The sequence below is a fragment of the Cervus canadensis genome, chromosome 20 (genome assembly GCF_019320065.1).
Source record: "Cervus canadensis isolate Bull #8, Minnesota chromosome 20, ASM1932006v1, whole genome shotgun sequence".
Taxonomy (NCBI): Eukaryota; Metazoa; Chordata; class Mammalia; order Artiodactyla; family Cervidae; genus Cervus; species Cervus canadensis.
In genome coordinates, this window is record NC_057405.1 from 60,126,014 (window position 1) to 60,142,982 (window position 16,969).

The window sequence follows — 16,969 nt, forward strand, 5'->3', positions numbered from 1 at the left end:
GGGAACTACTGCAGGAATCATTCTACCCCCGTATGCTGTAGGCTTCACTCACCACCTCCCCCAGGACGAGGCACCCTGCTGGTACTCATCGCGGATTCCTCCTACACTGAGACAATGAACTTGCCCTAATAGACTTTCTCCTGTTCAAAGTATTAAGGTTGGGCTAGAATACAAAGCTGTATGCAGTTGCCCCAAGACTGGTCTGAGGGTCGGATGAATAGCCTGTGATTTGTGTACAGGCAGAAGGCAGGAGGAGTGATAGGGGGAAACTAGGAGCCCAAGTTCTATCCCAGGAGGATTCTGATGCGATCGGATCTGTTGACTGGCTTCTGGAGGCATCCTCTGTGGACCAGTACACTCCTTCCTCATCTGCAAGACTTTCTGCTGGAGATGCAGGATCCACCTAAAGTCACTCCTCACTATGCAGATTTCTACACATTCTGTCTTTGACACTAACAATAAACAAGATGTATTAGGAAGGACGGGAGTCAGGAGGGCACAAGGAGTCATGGCACTTAAGACCTGGTGGTCGGAAGGTGTGAACTGTTGTGGAAATTGTTTGCTGAGCAGGAATGCAGCAGAGGCGATGGTGAACCTACTTCTCTGCGTCCTCCCTGTGGCTGGTCTCCTGGGGCCACGCTTGGGCAGGAGGAGAATTCGACAACAGCAGTGTCTTCTTTTCTCTTCCACTCATCATCTCTCTGTTATTCAGCAATCTGTAGGGTGCGTTATGTGGCAAGCACTCTTCTCTTCTGGCTTCTTCCCTTTTCCCAAAGGATCATAGATTCAGGGAGTCAAAAGTTACTGTCTTCAGGCAACGTGTAGCCCTCCATCCTTCTCTAATCTCAGAATAATTCTACATAGCTGTGCCTATCATATAAGTGTGTTAACACAATTTGACACTCAGGACCCCCTAAATTTAGAGGAAATGACTGTGTCCTGGGTCTGGGACAAAATGCTCGATTTAAATCATACAAACAAATAAATAAATCATGCATGCCTGTGTGTATTCAGCATTTCTGGACACCTACCTACTGTGTCACTAGGCTTTAATGAAAGCCTCTGACTTAACCTCCTCCCTCTTTAGGCTTTCTGTGATAGGGCCCCATGCCACCTATCTGATCCTACTTCCCACTCATTTGTAACCTCTTTGGCTGAGTACATACACCCACGAGGGTATACCACAAGCTCACTGCTGGCATGCGGTGTTGCTGCTGGCCAGTATCTGTGATACTGCCCATCCTCATCCCAGCACGCTTCACCGAGAGGAGCCCGCAGCTGGCCTCCAGTAAATACTCGACTCGTCGGTTCCTCTGCGAAGCCACTGTCTTTGAACTCATCAGTGAGGGGTATCTGGAGTTGCCTGGTGCAACTGAAAGGGAAATTTTGAGAAACAAAGGAATCTAGGGCAGCTTCTGCTTTGAATTTGGGACTGAAGCTAATTTAAAAGGCTGCCAAAAATCTGGAACCACTTTGCTGGCTGTAAGTTGTTGGTGAAGGCATGCAGAGTGTTTCCTTTTTCCTGAGGTCAGTTTGTAACATTCTGGAAACAGTCCTTGGATAATAAGTCCCTGTGCTCTAATGCCTTCATCGGGCCCCATGTTCCCTCAGCCAGGTTGTCCTCTCCCCCAGGCTGAAATCAACCTCACCCTCATTAGTTTCCTTTAAGACTTGCCTGTCCTTCCCACCATCCTCCGCTACACACACACACACACACATTTGGTTGGACCAGGATTGTTAATCTCCTCTTTTTTTCTGGCTCCTGGAATTCATTACCATCCTTTCCCCCTTCCTCAGACATAACCTGAAATCTCACCAACATCAAAATTGTTTTCATGTAAATGTTTCTTCAGTGACTCTTTGCATACAGTGCTGCGCTGGGCAAAGCAGCAGATAAATTCAGGGATTGAGGTCTATGCCGCTCGGTTATATTGATTTTCCACCAGCACCAGCTTGAATGGGATGTTTAGGATCTTTGGTCAGTTCATAAATAACTTCTTTTCGTTTCCCTTTACTTTTTCTTTGCACTGTTTCCTTTTCTTTTTGCCTGTAAAATGAGAATAAGATCACTTGTCTCATGGAGCTGTTTAGAGGAATAAATGAAGTCATCTACCCAAAGCACTTTGACAACTATAAAAACTCATGTACACGCTTGTTGTTATTTTCGATCACCAAGCGGAAAGCCTGGCACTTTAACACTTTTTGGTTGAAAGAAAGAATGAATGAATTAATTAAATAAAAACCATAGTCCGAACCACAGAATCAGGTTGGGAAGAGGCTACACTCACCCATGAAATACCACAAGAACAGTGTCTAACAATACCTCACTAACTGAGACTCCCTTTTTTGAGTAGTGGCAATTATCTAGGACATAGTTGAAGACCAGTGTCCCCAGGCCAGCCAGAACAAATAGCCTTGAACACATGCACCAAAGCACATGCCCTTTACTCATTAAGGAGGTCTTCAAACAGAGCCGATTTGTTCTCACGATTTTGTTTGTTCTTCGAACAAACGTGCTTCTCTGGGCTCCCAGCCTCACAGAAACATTTTGGAGCAAGTGAAAGATGGGAACATCTGGCTAAAGGAAACTTGTCATAGGCCCAGGAGGCATCACAGTGATCCACCCTCATGTCATAACTTGATGTTTTTAATGATGGCCATTTGTAATCAGGCAAAGCCTCAAGTAGATTTAGTACCTTCTGAAATCATTTAAGCTAAATAAACATTTTAGAAATGTCAGAAAGAAAAGAAATTTGCATGTTTAAGATCAGAAAAGTGCAGGGAAAGTGCAGCATGGCTGTGTCCCCAGATGCGGAAGGACACTGTCTGGGTTGCACGTGTGAGTGCTGAGAAGGGCAAGCCAAGGCTGGTCATAGCGGGTGTCCCTTCCCGGAAGAGAGGATGTGAGGGGTGACAGCTTTCGTGGTAGCAGGGGTCTTCATTTGTGCCCAGTATAGCTCTAAGTGCTTTCCCCATATTAACACTAAATCTGTGAAACAGCTTTATGAGGTAGCCTTGTTAGTATCTTCCTTTTATAGATGAGAAACAGAGAGGTTAGGTAACTTCCCCCAGGTCACACAGTCGAGGAGGTTACTCGGGCTTCAGACTCTATGCTCCTATTGCTCCCCCAGATTTTAAAAGTGGAGAATAAAATTCACCGATAGGAAGAAAAACCATAGGAGCAATGCATTGAGTGGGGGTGACGAAGGAAAAAGAAATTATTAAAATAGTACTTTGAAACTGTGGGATCATAAAAAAGCCTGCCCTGTAGCTTTTTGCTGTTGTTAAAGAAAAATTCGTGGGACTTCCCTGGTGGTCCAGTGGTTAAGACTCCCAGCTTCCATTGCAGGAGGCACCAGTTCGATTCCTAAGAGAATCTAACTAAGGGAGAACTAAGAACATGCTGCCGAATCAGCAAAACAAAACAAAACAAAAAAATGCATGGAAAGAATGTGGTTTAGGGAGTTGTCCGAATGATGCATTAGAAGAGACCATCATTCAAAAACAGGGGTGATGATGATTTTATAAAACTCTCGTTTCAATTGTGTGTGTGTGTGTGTGTGTGTGTTGGGATGTGATAAACTATTTTTCTTACTAGGAGTCACAGTCAAGAGACTCTGACAGCCCTTGCCATCTAGAGTTTGCGGCTCCACCGGGACTAGGCTGGCTGGAGCCGCCAGCGATCAGATCCGGATTTGCAGTCTCATTGATGCACAGTTGCCTAATAACTCTTCCATACTGCCTAGTCATATTTCCAGAGGCAGAGTCCATCACTGACCGACTTGCTTGGGTAGCATCCAGAGTGTGGGGATGTGGATTCGTTCACAAGGGGCTCTTATCAGAGGCCGTGTCCTTAGGTCAATTGTGAAGTGCAGGAAAGACCAGACCGACAATTAACAAATGTGGATCAAGCGCCTACTAGGTGAAGTGGCCTGTGTTAGGCGACAGGCGCTCTGACATTTTTGATTTAACAAATCTAAGTCTGGTGTAAATTTAAGAAACAGCAGAGGGAAATTTTTGTTTTGAAATGAGAGAAAGAAAACCGAGTCCTCCCCCATGCATAGCTCTGTAGCTTGACAAGCTTCAATATAAGGGCTGGCTTTCACTCTGTTTTCACTTCCAGTGGGTATGCTTTGAGTTGGCACACACAGTCAGTGTGTGAATGGCGTGGGAGTTGAGAAAGTTGCATTGCTGTTTCTCTTCTTAAAATTAACAGTGGAATCCTTATGAGAGCAGTGTAGGCCCAGGAATGTGCCTCACACGGTTCTCTAACTGCATAATTAGGGAGTTCTGCTTAAGAAAATAGTCCTCATTCTTGCCGAAATCGGTGCCCCTCCTCCACGGCCTCCTCTGAGGAGCGGCTGGCTGACTGACAGGCGCTCCGCACCTTCTCCAAGTCCTAGAATCTTGCTGTCTATATAGTATCCACCCCTCGCCATTAGGCCCTGTTGGGTGAGGTTTGCGGATGTTGCGACCTGTCCTGAAGCCTTGTGTTGAGCTTCCCTGCTTTCCTGAATCCGCAGTGGCTGTCTCACCATCTATAGTATGTGTCTAAGTTCCCAGAAGAGGCCAGTCTGCAGTGGCCCAGGGCTGCCTTCATAGCCAAGAGCCTTCTACGAAAAGCGGTCAGCATGGGAGCTTGTTAGCGATGCAGACTGTCAGGGCCCATCTTAGCCCCACCAGATCAGAACCTGCACTTTAAAAAGATGCTCAGGTGATCTTCGCACACAGTGAAGTTAGAGAAGTACTGGGGTTGATACCTAAGAGCTGCTCAGAGACAGTCTAGATTCCGATTAATATGTGGCGCCTCAACCAACTGCTGACCTAAAATAAATAGACTGCCCGTTATTTCCCAAACAAAAATTGGGTTTATTCCAAGGTCAGCAAAGAATTACAATTGGGGTTTTGCAACTGTGGTGAACTATATGCTAGTCCCCTCACAGCAAAGAGAGGAGAACTCTTCTGAAGATGGGGAGAGGAAGCTAGGGTGGGGGTGGCCATTGGAGGAACTGAGAGTTCAAAGTATAGTGGTTTTTCATTGGCTGAGTGTGACAGTTTCTCGTTGGCCAACCTCTTGCCAGGCAAGAAGAGGAGGTCTTTCTTCTTCCTTTTGAGCTCTGCTCTGGTGGGAGGGGGTGAGAGTTTCCCCTTCTGGCCTCTTGGCTGTTTTAATTGCAGGTTCTCCTTATTGATGTTTACACACCAACCAACTAACCAGCCAGTCATTGTCTACATTTCTTATAGAACATCGACCATGTTTACCATGATAACCAATACAGAGGTCAAAGTAGTAAAGAAGTGCAGTCCTCGTGTTTCCCAAGTAAACACTTTCATCACAATGGTAGCAGGATCAAGGACAATAACTAGGTCCAGGTAGGTAGTAGTAAGTGGGAGGCATTTGGTAAGTCTGTGGTGGTCCCGACGGAGGTCGGGATGCAACTTCAGCTAGTCGTGATTCCATCATAGTGAGTGGTCAGCGTGACAAGAGAGAAAAACGTTGGTTTTCGTTTTTGACAAAAAGCAAACTGTTGGGACAGGTGGGAGGGCATGAAGGCAGACGCTGTGTCCTGTAGTAGCTTCAAACCTTTTCCAGAGAGCCATCAACCAGAGTCTGTAGTTATACGACGGTTACAAAACCACTCCTTAGGAATACACCAGTCACGTACAGTTTTCCCTTGGTATCTGTGAGGAGTTGGTTCCAGAACCTCTTATGGATACCAAAATCCGTAGATGCTCAACTCCCTTCCCCCCTCATCCTTTCGTGGGTGTTGATCTCTGTTGAACACTGTGCACCCCAAACTCCCTCTTAGCATCTGCTTGCAAAGAACTTAGCCTGGGACAGTAAGATTACCACGTTAACAAACATTACAGGAAGACACTGACTAGTTCATCTGCATCCTGACCAGTCTGTACTTTCAGGTGGGCTACCAATTAAAAATGTCATCTCATTGGGAAATTGGATTTTACCTTATGAGCAAATGTTTTATTTGTATACCCTCAGCACTCCCCTCCCCCACCCCACCAGGAAATGGCAGTCCTCTCCAGTATTCTTGCCTGGAGAATCACATGGACAGAGGAGCCTGGTGGGCTGCAGTCCATGGGGTCACAAAGAGTTGGACATGACTGAAGTGACTTAGCAGCAGCAGCAGCCCCCCCATCAGTGTTGAATTCAGGCCTGTCCACTCAGCGTCCTCCACACTGTTCTACTCCCTGTAGATCCCACCCCCCTCATTCCTGCTCTTAGGTTTTGTCTTATGCTGTTCCTTCCACTATAAATGCCCTTCCTTCTGCTCTCTTGCATGTCTGTGTAAATCCTACTCATTCAAGATCTTCAAGGAACGTACCACTTCCTCCACGAAGGCCTCCTTCCCTCAAGTAGCTCTCTCCTGTTATTCCTTTATTTTTTAAATTGAATTACATTTCATTGTATTTTAACAAAACAGCTCAATTAAGCACAGTCATTTTTCACTTGTTTCATGTGAGGCAGATACCAAATTCATACTTCCCAGTACCTGACATACCCCAGAGCATTAGGTAAACACCCCCAAAGCACTGGTCAATTGAATAAAAGACATGGGTGATGACATCAATATGGAAAATATTAGGAAATGCATCCAGGAAAGTTTTAATTTTAAATCATACCCTGGAGCAGTGTATTCCAAAGCCTGTTTCTTGAATTTGTTCTTTAAAATGGTTTTGGCTGTCAAATTCATTTGGAAAATTTTGCCTCTAGGGTCTTCCTACTGGAGATGGGCACACTGTCCTATCAAATAGTAAAGGCTCTGAGAAATCCTAAACAAATCTGGTTGACTTTAACCCAAACTACTTTAATATGAAAAATGCATCCATTTTCCATAGCATCTGTTAGTATCCCCCATGGAGTTTGTGTAGAACACACTCTGGGAGCCGTACCCCAGCAGAGGGCAGAGTGGGTGTCCTCGCAGAGAGCGCAGGTAGGCCTGGAGGCAGAGACATCGGCAAATGGGCCAATGACCGCTATTCCCAAGTTCAGATGGGGAACAGGCTACCCAGGCAGGGGGACTATGGTAGAAGGACCAGCAGGAGGCAGGGCTGCGGTTCATACCAATGACTCCCAGACCAGGGCTCGCTTTGGGCAGCCAGGCTCAGCTCTGGCTGCCAACTGGCATCACCCAGGGGAGCTTGGAAACATCCAGACAACTGGATCTCACCCTGTGAGATGTTGTTGCCGCTGGCCTGAGGTGAGTCCTAGGCACTGGGAGGTTTCAAGCTCCCCAAGTCATCCCAGTTGCAGCTCAAGTTGAGGGCCACTGCTTTAGGGGAATGAGAACAGAAATATTGAAAAGGATCGGTTCTTCTGCATGCTGGGGTTCCTTTATTGAACTTGTACCAGAAGTTGCTCTGGGGGACTGTCAACCTCTGCTGCTTAAATAATGGCCATGCTGCTCACTGTGGACCTGAGCCTCCTGCTTCGGGTGGGGGTCTAAGGACCACCAGCAAAATTCCAGGTCCTGAACAGTGATCCCTGTGAGATCTGTATTTGGCCCAGAGGCACTGAGCCAGCAGAGCGGCTCCACTCAGCGTAATGCCACCCAGAGAGGTCGCCTGTGGGTGCTTCATTCACCCTGGGTTGGAAGGCACGTCTCTCCTGGTTCATAGTCACCAGCCTCAGGTCTGCTACCCTGGAGGCCTGACTGCCTGGCTCTCGAAGGAGCCTCCAGGGTCCCCAGATTAAATATTTCAAAGTCAATATTTTGAGTTAGCCAATCCTAAATTGGTGGAAACCTGTCTAGTTATATTCCCCTGATGTGATCAAAAAACAAAACAAAACCAGAAATGTAGTCAGATTTATAGATATGACAAAGGGTGTCCAAAATGGTTCTTTAAGCTTTTGGTTAAATAAAGAATGGGGGAAAATCAGAAATCTAGGCCATAAGAGATCAGCCAAGTCATCCAAATTAGTCTGAGTCAGAAAAGAAGAGTCTGTTGCCCCAGGAGCTTCAGGGGGCTGAGCTGGGTGGGCAAAGATGGGGAGCTTAGTGGAACCCCGCTCCCCCACCCGGTGACAGAGGCGAACCACTTGTGGCCCCATGGGTGACTGTCCCACAGCCTGAGCCCACGTCCCCTGCTCTGTGCACTCGCTACCTTCACAGAAGGATTTAATTGTCAGTTCTCCTCGCAAAGCAAAACAAACAGACCCAAACAGTCTCATACTTCTGTAATGAGTTGATGTTCTGGATCATCTCTTCCTTCTCCATTACCGAGCTCACGGAAGGTCTGTCCTTCCAGGGCCAACACGAATGGCAGGCTCCTCATTCTACTCCTTCCCTCATGAATTAGCTCCCTTGTTCATTTGTTCAACAAAGGTTTATTATCTAGTGTTTACTGTGAAGAGCAATAGGCTCTGGGTACATATGCTCATGTCTACCCAGAACTCACAGAAAGCATACATGTGGACAGACTGTTGAACGAAAAGTTTCTGGGATGTTAGGTGAAAACTATATGGCAGTTGAAACTATAAACTCTACTCCACCAAGAGAGAATACTAATTTGTTAACCTAAAGGATAAGATCATTATTAGAGGTGTTCCGGCACATACACTTTAAATAAAAGATGGTCATTTGATTTGTGTATACATTCAGTCTTTCTAGGCTTCCCTGGTGGCCCAGACAGTAAAGAAACTGCCTGCCAATGCAGGAGACGTGGGTTTGATCTCTGGGTTGGGAAGATCCCCTGGAGAAGAGAATGGCAACCCACTCCAGTATTCTTGACTAGAGAATTCCAAGGACAGAGGAGCCTGGTGGGCTACAGTCCATCGGGTGGCAAAGAGTTGGGCACAATTGAGAGACTTTCACTTCTTTCACTCATTCTGAAGACAACTTCTTTTCCTCTCTCCAGAATATGACATTAGCCCCCAAACTGATACTGGTAACTTTGGAAGCAGAGCACTGTGTCTGGTACCTCTTCCATCACAGGCTGGGCTGTGGTACAATAGTCAGGTCAACGTGGCCCAGTGGCAGTCCAAGCACTGTAGGTTTGTGCGTGAGTTGATAGAAATGTGCCCACCTCGGGGGCTGGAGCAGGAATGCAGATTGAAGGTGGTCCAGCAAGAGCCCAGGGAGGAAGCTGTGTTTATTTTTTGGTCACTTAATTACTCAAAGGGGTGAAAGGGAAAAGCAAGGTTCTTGGGTACGGACCAAAGACAGAGGAGTTCATTGGCAACATATTGGGTAGCTCACAGAAGGGACAGGAAGATTGCAGAACTGGACTTGGAAATTGGGAGGCTGGGCAGGGGGAGCCCATGATGCTCAGATCTCGGGAATAATCAGGGCAGCTCATTGGCATCAGCGCCAGCCCCTCCGGATCAGAATCTGGATGTCAGCAGCACCGTCACCATGACGGCCACAAGTCACATCTGTGTCGCTCCTTCGAGTCCCAGTTTTGAGCATTCCATGATCCCGGCCCAGGTCACGTGTCCACACTGTATCTGCCAGGGGAGGGGAGAAAAGAGTCACTTGGCAACTCCCAGCTCCTGTAGTAGGAAATGGGACCCTATCTCCTTGCAATTTGCACATGCTGGAAGGCTTATTCCCAAATAAACGGGTGTGGTTACGGGGCAGCCAAAAACATGGCTCAAGTCCACTAAAGGTCATACCTTTAAAGCTGAGTCTACCCGAGCTTAGGAGAGCTCACACCTAAGGGTCCTCACACCCTGCCTGTGGTAAGCATCTGAGGAAGGTTAGGTCCACCCGGCCATCTGCAGAGAGAAGATGACAGGTGGCATTCCAAAAGATGGCACCCAAGTTAGAACCCTGCTGGGTGCGGTTACTAGAAACCCAACCCAAATTCTCTGACTTGAAACAGAATATTATTTTAAGAGTACGAGGAGGCATGTGTTTCTCGGAGCCCAAGGGCTGGTCATTGTGAAGACTGTGGCAACGACACAGTCCAGTGGCTCGAATGCGGTCAGGATCCTGACCGAAATATTATTATACTTATGATATTTGTGAAGCACTTATGTCCTTACATTTATTTATTTTTTTTATAACAACTCTGTGAGATCTGAACTAAAATCACTCCCATTTTACAGAAGAGGAAGCCTGGAGAAGTTAGGGCTTGTGGCCGATGTCACACAGCTCGTGGGTAAGAGGGCTGGTAAACCTAGAACTTGTGCACGTGACCCTCACCACACCGTGTCCTCCCGCCTCCTCGGTGCAGACCACCGTGCTCTGCACCTCAGCTCCACAGGCCCCGAGTTTCACACTCGTGTGCACTGGCCCAGGGAGACATTGCACTCTCCCGCGTCCGTGTCCCAAGTCCAGTCTTTCAGGAGGACCACTGTGATTGGCCAGTTTAGGTGCCAGAGGGGGAGTCGCCCCGAGTGGCTGTGTCGTCACCAAGCAGATGTCCTGGGCGAGGGCTGGGGGCTTCAGAGGCGGGGCAGTCATTCTCAGAAAATAAGGGTTGCTGGCAGACAAGCACTTGTTAACTATACATTTCCACCTTGCCTCCTGGGTGACTCTGCGTGTTTGCCTCACTTTCCAGCAATTTAGAAATAAATTTAATTTTCAAAGGCAAGGACTAACTCATTCCATGTGTCTGGGAACATCTATTTCTCTCTCTTACAGAATTGCTTTCTTCTTTTATTATTAAATTTTTTTTCAATTTTTCCATTTCATGCTACACTTGATTTTTCTTTTTTTTTGGTAATCCTTTTTGGAACTTTTTGAAAGTAGGTGATGTACATGTCATAGATTAAAAGCGAAAAAGACCACAGCATTGTGCTGTCCAGAAACAAACAACAAAACAGAGCCACGTATGACTATTGAAATTTAATTAACGTAAAATTTAAAATTCAGTTTCTCAGTTATATTAAGCCATATTTTAAGTACCTAGCAGCAAGTACACTATCGTAGCAAACTCTATATTACAGAATCTTTCCATCAGAAAGATTTCTTAATGGAGTTCCTTAATGGAAGTGGTCCCTAACAGAGTGGTTCCCTGATCCAGACCGACCCTTCTGTTCCCAGGGGCTGTGAATTCTAGTTTGCTTTCTCATTACTATACTTCCTGCCAACTCCTTTCTGACTTGCCCCCATATTCGTTTTCTCAAAGCCAACACTAGAATCACATAAACGCGAGTTATTTTTTCTTTTCTATAGTAGAATCGGTGTGTAACTATAATAGAAATATCCCGGGCTGGAGGAACATTGATTGCTGATACTGAAATGTAATGCACTTGCTTAATTAGAGGTGGGATGGTAGTGATGTCTGAGCTGGAGCTGCTGGTTAACAAGATGAAATGTTTGCATCTGGAGATGCTTCCAGAGAAGTGTCCTCCATGGCGGGGAAATTTCCATCCCTCCTCTTTTTGTAACTGTTCAGGAAAGACAAGGTATTCTTGATGAAAGCTGCTTTGAATCATTAAAATTGTTTTTTCCTCATTAAAAAAGAACTCATTTCCATGCAGTGCCAACCCACAAACTGTTTCTACCACCCTTTGATGCTAAGGGTGGTGTGTGTGTGTGTGCTGGGGGGTCACACTTGCTCCTGTTTACAGTAAATTCTGCCCCGGAGGTGTGTCTTTGGAGGCAGCTGGGTGTTGATGGAGAGATTTCCCCCTACGAGTGGTCAGAGCCCCTGGGAGAGTGGGGGCCGCTCACCACACCTTGTCTGCGGGCTGAGAAGGGGTCAGGACATTCCCAGAGTGTACCTAGCCAGAGAGACTGGACCCCAGATGCAGGACCTTCCAGCTCGCCAGGGGTTCTCATCCCCCAAGAGTGGCACAGAAACAGCAGGTCTTCAGACCCCGAGGAACCACAAGCACGGGGACAATGTGGCCTGTGGGCTGCAGGAACCAGCAACCCCAACACAGATCAGGACGGAGCAGGTGTCCAATGATGGCTATGAGTCAGCTGCCCCTCAGCTAGTGGAAGGGGGACTTGGACTCACATTTAACTTGATGTAAGGGATCCTAAAAATAAGGGATATTTTTCATGCGTCTGAGTTTTAGGACTAAAATTCTTGCTTGCTGCAGTTGGATATACTAAGTTTGGGCATAAAATCTGAGGGGCTGTTAAGAACAGTGTCTGTGTGACTGGCAGGGGACACAGATGGCCTTCCAGCATCCAGGACTGAAGAGTCGCTGTCCACACGGAAAATCTCACAGGAGACTCACTTTGGGGAGGCCTTTGTGGATGAACCTCATTGCCTGACAGCCCCGTTGGGGGTGAAAGTGAGCCCCGTCTTGTTCTGCCGGGTCTTAAGTTAGGGTAGCATGTGATTTTGCAATTGACTCAATTATGTTGCGAGTGGATTTGGTAAAGTGGTAGATTAGGATATAGTCTTCATTGGTCTCTTAAAAAACAACGATTCCTTGTCTGAATTTAAGGAGAAGCTCTTTAAATGACTTCCATGTAACTGATTGGCCAGATTAACCAGCTCTCCATTTCCTTTGTGAAATGTAGTGACTGTAATGGCTGAATGTTTGTCTTCCTCCGAAATTTGTACGTTGAAATCCAGCCTCCTTTGTGATGGTATTAGGGAGCCCAGAGCCCTGTCTTTTCCCCACATCAGCCTACAGAGAGAAGACTGCTGTTTTTCAATCAGGAAGTGGGCCTGCACCAGAATCTGACCATGTCCTGATCTCAGACTTTCAGTCTCTCGAGCTATGAGAAATAAATTTCTGTCGCGGGTAAGCCACCCAGTCTGTGGTGTACTATTGCAGTAGCGTGAGCTAAGATGTTGACTGATGCCCATAGCTCACGGAGGGCTGGTAGTAAGCAGGGGCTGCTGCTTAGGGTCCACAGGGCATTGCTTGCTTCTTTGCTAACCTGTTAATTCCAATTGCTTGTTTTCCAGGAATTACACAGTTTAACCAGATACTATTAAAACTAGGGATGCCTTGGTACACAAAGAAAGAGGGATGGGTTGGTAGTGAAAATTCAACTTAATGCTTTGGAAAGACTCAGTGAAGGAAAGTTGATATAAAAAGCATTGTTGAATTACGTTTGATGATCATCAGTTACAGTATCTAGAAGGATTCTTGAGTCCAGATGCTTTGTACTGTCTTTACATTCTCATTTACATTCTCATTTCACTGAGGAAGTCCAGGGAAATAATATAGAGGATGGGCTTTGTGTGTGTGTGGTTTGCAAAGAAAGGAAATAACACGGCACTCTAATCAGTAACCCATATTTTAAGAAAAGGCATTGGCTAAATAAAAGGACTAATGAGTGAGTATACATTTTGCGTTCCCTTTTACAATAAAAGGTTGGCTGCATAAATTTATGCCCTTGATCCCTTTTGTCTGAATGGATTGTCGCCCTCTACTGGTCATTAGTAAGGGATGCCAACCATGGATCACATGGCGGCCCCACCCACGGTTTAGTAGTTTCAGAGCATCTTTTCAGTTAGAACGTGCAGATTTCCAGTTACAATGCGGGATGAAAACGTACTCACCTCAGTATAACAATATAATGAAATTATTTTCCATCCAAACTATTTTCATCTATTTTCACCCGTTTCATTTATATTATAAAAGAACCTTTTATAATTGGCTGATGAACACCCTCGTCCCAACCCTACATGATTTTAATGCCTTTTAATTATACTCGATAACATTTAAAAACAGATGTTAATTTAAAAGGCGGTGGCCTTCAAGAAGTACAGCTGCTGTTCTTTGGAGCCGCTGTTCACAACGACAACGTGAAACAAAAATAATTCTGACTACTGAAGAGACCCGGTATTCCTATGAATGGGAAAACAGCAACACAGAGCTCTCTCCTCCCACATCAAGGGACTTGGCAGGGAGGGGAAAGCATCTTGAAGGGCCGGCCCGGATGCTGCGGGAGACCTGGCGAGATGGCGGCGGGCTCCTCCCACCTCTGCGGCAGCCTTACAATCAATAATGCAGGGCTCTGCGGCAGCGCCGCGCCTTCTTTCTTGCCCGCGTCCCGCAGCGGGGCGGAGGCCGTACGTTGGTCCATTGCGCCATCTAGCGTCCATCAGTGTCCACTGCAGGTTGGATCTGGAAAAGCAGAAACTGCAGTCTAAATTGTGCTTGGGACACCACCACTTAACCTTCAAAAGGCTAACAAAAGGCAAAGAAAAAAAAAAAAATGACTGTCGTGTTTATTCATTTGCTTGTAAAATGAATAACTTGAGATTAGAAACTCCAGGTGCCAATCATGTAACGTAAATAAAGATTTTAAGCACTTACCAGTCATTTTGTGCTTACCTAGAAAGAAAAAAGAAAGTGAAGTCGCTCAGTCGTGTCTGACTCCTTGCGACTCCGTGGACTGTAGCCTACCAGGCTCCAGCGTCCATGGGATTTTCCAGGCAAGAATACTAGAGTGGGTTGCCATATGAATACAGTCTCACCAGTCTCCACCCTCATGTGACTCAGTCCAATAGGGAAAATCCATATAAACACATGTTCAGCTAAATTTGAGGTTCACGTTAACAATGAATAAATTTTTAGTATAAGTGTGTCTCATATATATTAAAATTTTAACTGGGCATCCTGTCATTATTATTACCATTCTTTTTATTAGCTAAATCTCACAACCCTCCATGGAAACACATGAATGGAATACAGGTTTTACAAGGCCATTAGTGGTACACCAAGGGCCTGAGGAGCTCAGAGGTGCTGGTTAGGAAGGCTTCTCAGGGGAGGCTCTTGAACATAACCAAATGTGGTGAACGGCAAGGAGGGTTCTCCCGGTAGAACCTCACAAACAAAGGCAGGAGGCTGGAGGAACAGACAGCATAGCAGTTCTGTGTTGCCTAAGGGCAGGGGTGAGGACGGGAGAGGCCCAGGAGAAGGTTGCTGTATCACAGATGGCCGTTCGCTGTGCTACCCAGGAGTTGGGTTTTATCCTGGGTGGAAGGGGAGGTGGTGGTTGTTTTCAGTCGCTCAGTTGTGTCCGACTCTTTGCCATCCCATGAACTGCAGCATATCAGTTTCCTCTGTCCTCCACGCTCTCCTGGAATTTGCCCAAATTCATGTCCATTGGCTCGGCGATGATCTCTAACCATCTCATCCTCTGCCACCTCCTTCTCCTTTTGCCTTCAATCTTTCCCTGCCTTTAATCTTTCCCAGCATCAGGGACTTTTCCAATGAATCAGGTCTTTGCATCAAGTGGTCAAAGTATTGGAGCTTCAGCTTCAGCAACAGTCCTTCCAATGAAAATTCAGGGTTGATTTCCTTTAGGATTGACTAGTTTGATCTCCTTGCAGTGCAAGGGACTCTCAGGAGTCTTCTGCAGCACCACAATCTGAAGGCATCAATTCAAAAGAGGGAGTAGAAGAAGGGTATTGAGTAGGAGGGTGACGTGGTCAAATCTGTGTTGAAGGAAGATAAATCTGCAGCGGCGTCTGGCAGGTTAAGAAGCCCAGAGGTGGGGAGGCGTGGTGGAGACTGTCCAAGGTCAGCAAGCTGGTACACAGCAGAACTTGGATTGTGAACTAGCGTCCACTGGCTCCAAGTCTGCCAGTGGGCCTGCCCATCTAATTGGGTTATGATTCACACATGAGGTCATTTTCAGGCTCAGGAATGACACCATATTATGCATATTTTCCTTCCTGAAAGATGAGGTCCACCCACATTGCAAAATACGGGAACTACCTCTCCTCTCCCTTCCGACTTTTCAGGAGGCCCCTCAGCGCCTGCATCTGGTTACCTCGGTCCTCTTTCCCACACAGGGCTCCTTTTGCAAACCAGTCTAACAGAGCCAAGTGACAAAGTGAATTAGATCCTCCAAGCCATTTGGCCTTGTTTTCCTTGGGCCACAGCCTGACTTTCTGATGCCCTGGGAACAAGGGCACCTGCCTCTTTGCAAGGAGACTCTGCTGCGAGGCCCACGAGGATGCCAGGGCCAGTGATTTGTGGCCGCTCCTTCTTGGACCTGGTTCACTAAAAGCTGGACGGGAGGCCAAGCAGAGCCTGGCAACCCTTCCAGCCTGCCCTCCAAGGTGGCGGCATTGAAGCACCTTAGCACACACACCGGAGTCCCTCAGAGCATGCGCAGGTGCTGGTGAACCAGGCTTGTCGGTTAGTGGAGGAACAAGAGAGGGTAAATCTACCCTTCCAGGCATGTATCATGAAATTCATGTCAGAATCTTAGGGTCAGAGCTTTGTGGAGGAAAAAAAAATGGGATGCCTTTAACAGAAGATACACACATAGGAAAAATGTACGTGAGACTGGGGTAACTTTCATTAGAAAAGGGCACAGAAGGATACGGTGGATAAATTATGCAAGACTAGAGACATGCATAACTATTTCAGTAGTTTCAGGGTGATTTTGACGAGTCCTTTTAAATAACCAACAAGGTTTCCTTGGACATCTGCCGTTTGAATGCCCTTCAACACCATTGGGTCCACAGTAGCAACCAGACTGGAAGAATCTCTTATTAGAGACCTAGCTGCTGACCCAGGCGGAGCTGACAGAGAGTTGGAGGAGATGCTGTGGAGGCTCCTGGCACCGGTTTTGGTTTCAAGGCCTGCGAATTTTCAGAAGAGAGTATGCACTCCAGGAGAATGGTGATTTTGTGAGACTTAACAGTATTTGTAGCAGGGATGAATGTGAAGCCACAGATCCAGGAGTGTAGGAATATCCGGTTCTTCGTTTTCCTCAAATTAAATTTTTAATTAATTCAGTTCAATTAATTTTAATTAAAGTTAAAATTTAAATTAACACTGGCTCCGAACCAACCTCCCCCATCTCCATCTGGAGATAAATGCATTATTCTAAGCCACCATCGGTGGGCTCCTCCCAATTATCCCACCACCATCACGGCAGGTTGAACAACAATGCAGGAGGCCTAGCTGATGGCTGGAGAGGCGGCCAGGCCATTGGCCTTCTCTTTCTGAGGTTCTTGCCCACACCTTGATGGTCCATGTCCGAATGGGCAGTGAAGGCTCTTGCATGGACACAGAGGTCCTTGGGGAACTTGTGCAGAATGGCCGAAGCATCGTGTTCTCACCTCC